We start from the raw sequence: 10,248 nt of genomic DNA, 5'->3' as shown, positions 1-10,248 counted from the left end.
ACACAAAGACCATCATTTCCTAAGCACTCTTTCTATCACTGAAGTTTCAAAAAGAGACAGATTTAAAAGGTCAGTAGTTAGAGTTTGTTTTTAGTATAGTTCTGGATGGAAAATGCTCAGCAATGAAGGAATTGACAAGAAATTCTGATTTGGTCAGAATACACTCAATGAGCAGAACACACTCTTGGCCACAGACTTGAGTAGAGATGGTGGATATAGCAGAAGGGGTTCAACTTCACTTGTCCACCAATGTTTACTATTTAATTTATTTTAAAAAAGATTTAATTTACTGTTAATTTAATTTTATTAAAGTAGTGATGAGGTTAAGGTGATGCAGTGGAATGTCTCAAAGAATTTCAAAGACTCAGGCTAGTTAGAAAGATTTATTGTGATTTTGAGGATTCACACTCTGGTGAGTGCTATGGTCCTTAGAGGAACTTGTAATTTCAGTAAGTTAAGACAAACAATCTTATAGAGTCTATGGTGCTAATCCCACAATAAAAATTTAAATAGAATATAGGAATATAATTGATTTAATTTAATTGATTTAAAAAGGCAGGATTGATTTGTTAAGGGATTCGATAATAGCGGAGTAGGGTCCCTTCTATGGTCAAACATCTTGACTTGCTTTCTGACTGGATAGTTATTGTGGTCCTGTCTGGTCAAGACAGATAGTTTGGTATTGTGGTCTTGTCTTGGGCTAAATGGATGATGTGATTGTGGTTGAGTACAAGGACATACCTGTTCAAATATGAGGATTGGATCTGGGGATAGTGGGCACACTGTTTAGTGTGGCCCATAAGGAAGTTAGAAAATTGGTGCTGGAGGCAACTCTATTAGGATTCTATCAGGAGTGGTAATTTAATTTAATGTTGATTCACTAAACAATGCAATACAATTTTTAAAAAACACAGATTTATGGCAATTGATTTTTAAAATTAATTAATTTTTAGTTTACAACATTCATTTCCAAAAGCTTTTGAGTTTTAAATTTTCTCCCCCTCCCTCCACTCTCCCCTCCCAGCATGCAATCTGATATAAGCTGTACAAAAACATTCATATTAAATATATTTTCACATTAGTCATGTTGCAAAAAAAATATTATAACCAATGGAATGAAACATGAGAAAGAAGAAACAAAACAAAGAAAAATAAAAACCAGACACAGCAAATAGTATGTTTCAATCTGCATTCAGACTCTTTCTTTCAGATTTTCAGATTTCTTTTCAGATTTCAGATTCAGATTCAGAAAGAATTCAGCTTCTTTCCCTGGATGTGAATAACATTTTCCATCATGAGTCTTTTGGAGTTGTCTTAGAACCTTGCATTGCTGAGAAGAGCCAAGTCTATCAAAGTCAGTCATTGCACAATGTGGCTGTAATTGTGTACAGTGTTCTCTTGGTTCTGCTGTCTCAATCAGCATCAGTTCATATAAGTCTTGCCAGGTTTTTTCTGAAGTCTACCTGCTCATCATTTCTTATAACACAATAGTATTCCATTACATTCATACACCACAACTTGTTCAATCATTCCCCAGTTGATGGGTATCCCTTCAATTTCCAATTCTTTATCACCATAAAAAGGTGTGCTATAAATATTTTTGTACGTGTGGGTCCTTTTTCCCATTTGCATCTTCCTTTTGAGATACAGCCCTAGAAGTGGCATGCAACACAACTTTAAAGAAAGGCTTAAATTTTTTTTTTTGTTTTCTTTCTTGGATCTTGAGACAGAATTTTAAAAAGGTATTAAATATCTCTCTTCCTCTTCCACTTTCATTTCTTGGCTTCTTCCTGGATTTCCTGCTAACAGCTACTAAATAGATTTGCTGATTTATCTACAACATAGCATAAAGGCTGATGATGTTGGCCTGCAGGATCTTTATTTTAAGGAATATATGATTTTCATTTAGGTCTCCCTCATCTAGTCCTGGTAATTGCCTGCTCAATGAGAGGATTTTTTTTTTTTTAGTCCTTTATTTCACAAGGAGTCATTATGATGTAATAGAAAGAACTCTACTTTTAAGCAGTCTAAATACTTGTTTTTTTTTATCCTGGTTTGACAACTAATTAGTTATATGGCTTGAGTTAAGTCACTTTACCTCTGGACTTTATTTTTCTCATCTGTAGGATCATCATTTGGAATATATACTTCCTAACCTTCATTTTATTTTCAAATGATGAATATTTATTTTCTTTCCCAATACGATACCCTCCCTGCCTCCCTGCACTATTGGATAAGTAAAAAAGGAAACAAGAGCCCTCATAACACATATGAATAGTCAAAGAAAACAAAATTTCGCATTGATCAGGTCCAAAAATATATCTCATTTGGCAACTTGAGTCCATACCTCTTCATAAGGGCTTTGATAGCATGCTTCATCATCAGAGATCTGGAATTATTGTTGTTCATTGTATTGATTAGAATTTTCAAGTGTTTTAAAGATGTTTGTATTTATTATATTGCTCTTATTATGTAACTTTCTTCTCCCTTCACTCTGCATTAGACAAGTGTCCTCAAGTTGCTCTGAAACTGTCCTCTTTGTTTCTTATAGCACAGTTTTATTAGACTTATATGCCACAATTTGTTCAGCCATTTCCCAATTGGTGGGCATCCCTCTTGCTGCTACAAAAGAAGTTCTATAGATATTTTTGAACATATGAATCCCTTTCCTCTTTCTTTAGTCTTTTCAGAGGTACAAGTTTGGTAGTGATAACATTGGGTCAAAAAAAAATCACAAATTACTGATTTTTTTGGTCACAGTTCCAAATTGCTTTCGAGAATGGTTAGACCAAATTGTAATTCTTACTATATGTAACAATAATTTAAATGGTATGAACTTTTCTATTTAGAGGCCCATGTGACCTGCTTAAATAACTTGGAAGCCCAAGTCACACGTGGCAGGAGGAGCTTGCTGAATGGGTGGAACAAGAAGGGTGGAACACAACTGAGAGGAAGTTGGTGAGAGTGGTTAGGGCAGATAAGAGAGGACACAGGTAGGCAGCCACAAGCACAGCTAGTTTTGTCAGTATTTCCTTATGGGAAGGTTCTGGCACAGGAGGAAGGTCTGGGAATGGTTTTGTCCCCTGCAGTGCTAATGTATATTGACTTCTTGGATACTGTGAAGGATTTGACTTTCTGGTGTTGGGATTTGGCTTTCTGGTGTCAGAATAAATGTTTTTCTTCTGCTTTCTATATTGAGAATCTGTTATACTTTGTGATTCAGAACTGCATTGGTACATTCATAGTCACTCTGAGTGCTGTGAATATTGCTTTGATGATACACTATAATAGCATATTATTTAGATTTTCTGATTTCTTTTAATTTCTTTGGAATTAATTTAATTTGAGAATGACCTCTCAGTTTGTATCACTTTTTTACCTTTCTTGAATCAATAAATACCATATTTCCTTTTCACAGCAGAAAAAAATTTGGTGAATGAGAAGGATAATGGTTTCCCAATGGAGATGAAAAGTTTTCAACTTTGGGTCCATAGATAAGAGGTTTATGAACTTGGATGGGAAAAATACATCTTTATTTTATCTCCAGTTGGTTTTCTTGGTAATCCTATGTATTTTATTCAATGTACTTCAAACCACTATTTTGAGAAGGATGCTACAGGCTTTATCTATGTGTCAAAAGGACCTATATAACATACAAAAATGATTTAAAATTGCTGGTATAGATACAGATGGAAAGAACCTTACAGGTCTTCTAATCTGACTTCACTTAGTTTAAAGATTAATAAAGATTAATTTAAAGATTAAGAAGCTGAAGTTCAGAAATTTAAAGAGTCCTTGCCCAAGGTCATGCAAGTATTAAGTAGCAGAGCTAAGATGCATATGCAATCCCTTTGGTTCCAGACCTAGCATTCTTTCTACCTTATTGGTCCAACCTCTTCAATTTATAATAATACCCTGAAGAGAACTGATTTGTTTACAGTCACACAGATCATAAATATAAAAGCCAGGATTCAATAGTAGGTCTTCTAATTATAAATTCAGCACTTTCTCCAATGCACCATTCTGTCTCTGAATGAGGAATAAAATAAGATACCTATAGGAAACATTTAAAGATACTCAGGAAACTTAGAAGATCAGAATTAGGCAGAAGTCTTTCTGAGAGTCTGTGAGAAGATGTTTGTAAGTAATAAAACTCTATGTCTCATAAGGTGAATATTTGTCATTTCAAATATTTCTTCAGGGCTTTTTTATTGAGGCTTTTAAGACAAATGTGTTTTAAGTAGAGGATTTTATCTGCAAGGTTAACGTCACTTTTGTCATATGGTTATGTGGGCTCATTTGGATATTCTGATGTTGCATGCTAATGTACCTTAGAGCAGCACTTAAACTGTGGGTTGAGACCACTGAACATAGAAACTGTGAAAAATTTGACAACATTAAAAGGTTTCTGAATGTACAATGACAAAAATTTAATTCAAAATCAAATGTGTGATGAATATGAGGTGTTTCTGGCAGTGCTTGCCCACGTTGTATCATGCTACTTCACCACAATCTTGGTTCTGAACATACAACATGCACACTTTGCACTGTGTTTGCTTTCATACCATTCAGTGCCAACAAATGCTGCCAGAAACACCTTGGATCAGATTTGAGACTCTTGTATTTTATGAATTGCAGTGTTTTTACTGTACATACAGAGTGTTTTCTCTTACAGAAACTTAATAGTTTAATTATAGAAAATAAAGACTTTTAATATATTCCTACCATTATTCCTCAATATGTCAGTATCAAATCAGCATATTTTTGGACTGTATTGTGTTAGAAAATGTTTGATTTTTAAAATTATTATTGTCTCCTTTTATCGAAGCATAAGTGTTTAATTGCAGCAAATAAAGACTAAAGTCCATTAATAATATTTCTTCACTATCACTGCTGTATGTGTATGTAAATGTGAACACCAGTTTTTTAAATTAAGTGTAAAAATGTAATTTCATACACTAAAACTAGTATTTACTTGAGAAATTATTAGCAATATTTATTTATATTTTAGGACAAAATATCTTTTGGTTATGGATTAGTGGCTAAATTTAGACAGAAGAGGTAAAAATACTGATGACTATGCAGCAGCAGACTCTTTACTACCAGGTTGCAGTACACCTAAATTGACAAGAGAAAGAAAATATGTTGAATCCTTTTTCAAATATAGATTTACTTCTAATAATGATGATGGTGTGGAAAAATGTCGTTGTTTAATTTGTAATGATATTTTGGTTGTGGAGAGCATGAAACCAGTCAAAGTAAAACACCACTTAATACCAAGCATGCAAGTGTACTATAATAAACTAAAGGAATATTGCGAATGACTTCTAAAATCTTCAAATAATGAAAAACAATGTTTTGAAAAGTTTGTTATTGTCAACAAAAAGTATTTTACTTGCATCTTATGAAACTTCTTATTTAATTGCAAAAACTAAAAAGCCCTGTGAGATAAGAGAAGATCTTGTGTTAACTTGCTGCTAATAAAATGTCAGAAGTAGTTCATGGGAAAAAGTATGGGAATAAAATTCAAAAAATTCCTTTATTGAATAATACTGTTTCCAAAAGAATTTTTAATCCGTAATGACCAATAACAGCAGCTTAAGGGCAGCCCAAAGTTTGCAATTCAGTTAGATTAAACATCCCACATTTCTAACATGACCCAGTTGTTTCTTTATGTGAGATATATTCATGAAGGCATCATACATGAGGAATGATTGTTTTGTCACCTTTTGGAAGGGCACACAAGATGGGATGATAAATACTTTTTAAAGTCAATGAATTTTTCACAAATAAAGATTTACAGTGAAAAAATTGCATTAGAGTCTGTACAGGTGGTGCTAGAGCAATGATGGGGGGGAATGTTGGATTTGTAGCAAAAGTTAGAGTTGGTAGCAATGAACATATCACTTTTACTCGCTGCATGATCCATTGGGAAGCACTTGTAGCCAAAAAAAAATCACCAGTTACATGGTGTGCTTTGAGTTACTATAAAAATAATTGCTTTCATTAAAAGCTGTGCCCTTAACAGTCATTTGCTTTCAAACCTTTGGAAAAACATGGACTCTGATGACAAAAGCTTATTACTATATGTAAGGTGACTCTTGAGGGCAAAGTTTAAATATATTATTGAAATTGAAAGATGAAGTTATATTTTTGAGATAAATCTGATATTGTTAATTTTTTGCATAATGATTTATAGCTTTCAGAACTGTGATATTTGTCAGGTATTTTTAAAAAAACAATGATTTGAACATGTCACATCAAAGAAAACATTGTAACATGGGAAAAGATAAAATTGAAGGTTTTTCTAAAAACATTAATATATGGAAGAATAGGCTGAAAAATGGTTCTTTAGAAACATTTACAACTACAGATGATTTTATAATTGAAAATAATTTTCCCAAATATTTAATTAATTAATAAATATAATATAAATTATAAAATAATAAATTATAATTGACCATCTGAAATGCCTGAAGACAGTTTCAGAAATACTTCCTTTCAAATTTTGGTTCTCAAAAACTAAGTTGGGTTCATAAATCATACTCAGCTGAAGTAAAAAAAAAAATCAGTCATCTGCCATTCAAAGTTCAAGAGGAATTTTCCAAAGTATCAAGCAATGTAGGTTAAAAACTTGAGTTTCCTAAAAAATCATTACGTAAATTTTGCCTTGGGATTAAGAAAGAATTTCCAACAACTTCTGAAATGGCCTTAAACATACTTCTACCATTTTGTACTACATATTTATGTGAAACAGTATTCTTATCATTGATGATTATAAAATAAAAATATTGATCAACTCTGTAAAACATTGAAGATACTCTATGTCCTGCAGTATCAAACATTATGTCAAGATTTAATTCTTTATGTAAAAATGAACAATCCATCTCATTAGTATGCAAATTTGCTTTCATCTTTAATAAATGGTAAAATCATGTGTATCCCAAAGAATAGTTTTAAAATAAATTTCTTTATGATTTATTATCAATAAATGTTTGATTTGTGTACCTATTTTATATACCTATATGCCCAAGGTTGCATAAAAGTTTGGGTAAAAAGGGGTTATGAGTAGAAAAAGTTTAAGAAACCATGCCTTAGAACTTTCACTCTAACTTGAAGGCAGGCCAGCTCTCACTTTGTCAGTCCTCTGAGAGGAGGGCATTCCTCAGCAAAGACTCGCTCCACACCCCTCCTTCTGCAAACAAAGATGATATTACCAACTACACCCTAAAAATTCTGAAATTGAAGAATAATTTAGAGCACGTTTTATTTAGTCTGCTATTTGAACTCCTTTAAACTTAGTCCTGCAAGTGGTGAAAGTAATGTTAAATTATACCAAAAGGAGGCATAATGATGTAATTTTGCTTATCTCATAGTATTTTCCTAGGGACAGCTAGGTAGTGCAGTGGGGCGCCAGACAAAAAGACTCCACTTCCTGAGTTCAAATCTGGCCTCAGGGCTGGGTCTCTCCACTGACGGGCTGACTGCAGGAGTACGCTCCCAGGCCGGGCTCGGCAGGGATCCCGCTTGCTTTCTGGCCTTATAGGCAGTAGAGAGGGAGAGGCCACAGGGGAGTGGAGTGGGCTAGGGGGGTCCAAGGTGGGCCCACAGGCCATGGAGCTTTCCCGTGCAGAGGAGGTCACATGCGGGCTCCTGGGGGGGGGCAGCTTCCCCTCCTCCCCACCCCCAGGCAGGCATCCCACAGGCAAACCTGAGGATGGGTCTTAAACATCTCCTTTCCATCTTGACCTATGGTTCTACTTAACATTGCAAAACTGGATTCTGGATTTTGATCATCCCATTTCCATGATAATTTTCCCTCTAGAGCGGTTTCCACTGAGTAAGCCCAGTGTGGAAGACTACTTTCATATGGCTTACAACATCATCACACCATTTCTCTTACTCAAGCTCATTGAAAGGACCCCCAAGACCTTGCCTTGATCCATTGTGTGTGTCAGCATCATCACCTTCATCATGGGTTTGAGCATTCACCTGTTGGGAGACTCTGAACCACCACCTGATCTTCAGTGGCTATCAGCATCACCTGTCTGTCCCAGAGAACCCTATCATCAAGCCAAAGACCCTGACTCCTTCCAGCTGTTCTACCACTGTGATAAATATCTAGGGTACTGCTTGTGGTACATCCCTTCTTCCTCATCCTCTTCATGTACTTCAGTGGCTGCTTCACCACTGCAAGCAAGAAGAGCTGGATGCCCCACTCAACTCTGGTCTTGGTGGGGCCCAGCAGCCTGTGTTATTGGTACCTGGTCACAGAAGGGCAGATCTTCATCCTTTTCATCTTCAGCTACTTTGCTAAGATGGCGTTTGTGATGCACCAGAAATGGAAGTGCCTCTACCTGGACAGCAATGGACTCTTCCTCTTCTACACCTTCTTCTTCATGCTCCTGTTTGTGGCCCTGTGGGTGCTGTGGCTGTGGAATGACCACACCCCCAGGAAGAAATTCCCCGGGGTCATCTACGTTCCAGAACTATGGGCCTTCTATAACCTCCATGTCAGTGGGTGCCCCTGAGTTCCTCCAGGCTACAGCTAAGAGGGTTTTCTTGGGGGGATTTTGTGTGAGCAGGTTGTGGAGAAGCCACCTCCCTCCAGATCTCCCCTCAACAAAGCAAAACATGCTTCCCTCTGCCCTTCCATCACCCATTCCCCTTCCCTCATTCCCCAACTAAGTGGGCGTGTGGTGTATGTGTATATTGTGAGGTATCCACGTTTTGTTTCCGTCTTTTCAGTATTGGATTTAGTTTGAGGAAACACAACATCACAGGGCTAAGCATAGACTGTGCAACAATCTGCCTTGTACAAAAAGCCTTTCCAGATCCAGTGGGTTTGCTGTGTTTGTGTTATATGTTGTGATTGTAAAAATCAGCCAACAAGAGGCTCCTGGATTGGGACCTGTAACCAGTGTCATCTCATGTGGCCTGATCTAGAAGGGTCGGAGGAACCTCGGCTCCAGAGCCATTATCCTTCTGCCAGGTCCCATCATCCCTGTACCTGCAGAGGTCAAGTGCATCTTCTCCATAGGCTCTTGCTTCCCTGTAGTCATAGAATGAGAGAAATACTGGCTAAAGCTGAGGTTGCACCTTGGATCAGCTCAGCCCTGGGTCCTGAGGGAGCTGGAGATGCAGAGAGAGGCATACATGAGTAAAGAGGAATGAGATCCCATCAGATCAAAGATTAGTTTTTGTTTGAACTACTGGCTCATTTCCAGGATTCTTGTCCTCTGTCCTTATGACAGGAACTGGGCAGTCTGCCAGATCCAAATGACCCATGCATCAGTTCCCTTCAAGGGTCCTGCTCTTCCCCTCCTTGGTGGGTGGTAGGGGGAGTGGGGAGTAGGGGTGAAGAGGGCTCTGTAGAGTTGTTTCCCAACTCCATGGATATCTTGGTCCTACAATAGATTTCTTTTTAACCTTCGTGGTTGGCAGAAGAGTCTTCCAGTGCCTCATTGCTGGTATGGAGGTGATCCTGGATTATTCAAGGCTGTATCAGGTCCTGCCACACCAGAAAAGTTCATGAGCTGTGCCACCAAGTCTGAGGACCAGGCAGTGTAATCATAGAGAGGGGCTCATGACCAGAAGGCCACTTACCAGGCAGTTAGTCGGTTTGGGCCACTAGTAAATGCACTCTACTAAGGTGTGGAGGGAGTGGAACATGGTAATGCTGATGACATCTCACATCTTTTGAAGTAAATCATCTTGAGTTCTAGGAAAACAAGTGATCCTTGCCTCTGGTCCTCCTGCCTGAGGAAGCTCGGGAGGCTCTGGGAGCTATCCCAGAAGCTTAGGGACTGCTGAGCTGCTGTCCAGCCCAGGGACACCTGAGGCTCCTAGGCCACCCTCAGCCAGGGCAGGCAGAGGAACTAACCCTTCATTCCCCCTCCCTTCTATGGAAACCATTCTTGATTCTTGTACTTGAGAAAAGTGAGGCAAACCCTCTTTTCAGTCTAAACCAAACTTGAAGAAATGGAATATCTAGTCTAAAGACTCAGTACTCTTATTCCATGGGAAAGTTGGAGTAGAGGTTGGGTAGGTAGAAACCTTCACTGTTCATCTTGACTCTTCCTCCTGGATTTAGGCAGCTACACAACATCCTGAGAAATAGTAGAGAAGGAATGGGGGTGGAAAAGAGATTCTCAGAAGAGGTGGCCTTTCAGCTAAGATGGGGACTCACTTCCCCTCTACTTGTAGCCTTGGCCCATCCTGTGCTATGCACCCCATGATCACCTCAGT

General features: G+C 37.6%; 1 pseudogene; it reads left to right on the top strand.

Moving 5' to 3' along the window:
- Nucleotides 1-7,614: 7,614 nt before the first annotated feature.
- Nucleotides 7,615-8,593, top strand: LOC140522604 (ceroid-lipofuscinosis neuronal protein 6 homolog pseudogene; annotated as a pseudogene).
- Nucleotides 8,594-10,248: the final 1,655 nt, after the last annotated feature.

The sequence above is a fragment of the Notamacropus eugenii genome, chromosome 2 (genome assembly GCF_028372415.1).
Source record: "Notamacropus eugenii isolate mMacEug1 chromosome 2, mMacEug1.pri_v2, whole genome shotgun sequence".
Lineage (NCBI taxonomy): Eukaryota > Metazoa > Chordata > Mammalia > Diprotodontia > Macropodidae > Notamacropus > Notamacropus eugenii.
The sequence above is the reverse complement of the archived record's forward strand: the minus strand, read 5'-3'. Positions and strand labels throughout refer to the sequence as shown.